Below are 1,017 nucleotides of genomic sequence, written 5' to 3' on the forward strand. Positions count from 1 at the left end.
TAATTTATATTAATTTTATTTTTCTTCACAGAAATACTTTAAAGTAACAGTTGGAAGCTTCTTATTTCAGCAGGATTATAGATAAAAAATGTTAAAATTAGGGCTGGTCAACGATTAAAAGTTTTAATCGCGATTAATCTCATGATTTCTCTGATTAATTGCGATTAATCACATTTTTATACGCAAAAAAACAATAATGAATTCAAAAGTAGTGTATAGCACAATTTTATTTTAAATGTTCTGCCATATTAAAGAAAGTGCAATAACATTTGTTCTGCAAACACTTAACATCAGCATTTTGTTTATACAATAGCAGTTAAAGAAAAACTGCCCACAAAATCCTGAGTCACAATCATAGCATTAAACAGGCAATTTCTGAGGTAACAGCACAAACATCAGGGAACAGCATAACCAGTCTAGTACCAAATGTCCCTGTTAGAGTGAGGTGAAGCACAAAAAAAAACTTCACTGCTGGGATTTACTGTGCAGGGAAATAGTCTGTAAGTATACTAATCGGCCTTTGTTAGCTTCTCTTGCCTTTGTTTATCTATACTTCTCCCACACGCTGCATCTAACGTCACTAGCCTCGCGCCACTGTCTGTTTCTTTAAATGATTTGCTGGTATCAACTGTGTGTTTTGCATTTAGGGGATATTTTAGACTCGAAGTACTCTGGTGATAAGACAATTCAACTTTGCAGTGATTGCAAATAACTGTGCTTCTGTCGACTGCGCCGTCTGAAAGAACTTTAAAATGAAAATGGCCATGTACAAGTGCCGTACCCTTCTCCATGTTTGTTGGCTTGTTTATCCACCAATTTCTTTTCTTTTTTGGTTCCTGTACTTCCGGTTCCGGTACTTTTAGCTTTACCAAATAAAAGCCTGGGAGCAACAGACTTTTACAGTAATAAAAAAAATAATAATAAAAACTGCGTTAATACGAGATAAAATAATTGTCGGCGTTAATTGATTGAGAATAACAAGTTAACTTGCCCAGCCTTAATATATATATATATATA

General features: G+C 34.1%; 1 protein-coding gene across 3 annotated transcripts in view; it reads left to right on the forward strand.

Moving 5' to 3' along the window:
- The window catches only part of LOC107090579 (hyaluronan and proteoglycan link protein 1-like), a 51,790-nt gene that overhangs the window by 37,984 nt on the left and 12,789 nt on the right, over positions 1–1,017 (forward strand). The window lies entirely within an intron of this gene.

This window comes from Cyprinodon variegatus, unplaced genomic scaffold (assembly GCF_000732505.1).
Source record: "Cyprinodon variegatus isolate N-32 unplaced genomic scaffold, C_variegatus-1.0 Scaffold300, whole genome shotgun sequence".
Classification (NCBI taxonomy): Eukaryota; Metazoa; Chordata; class Actinopteri; order Cyprinodontiformes; family Cyprinodontidae; genus Cyprinodon; species Cyprinodon variegatus.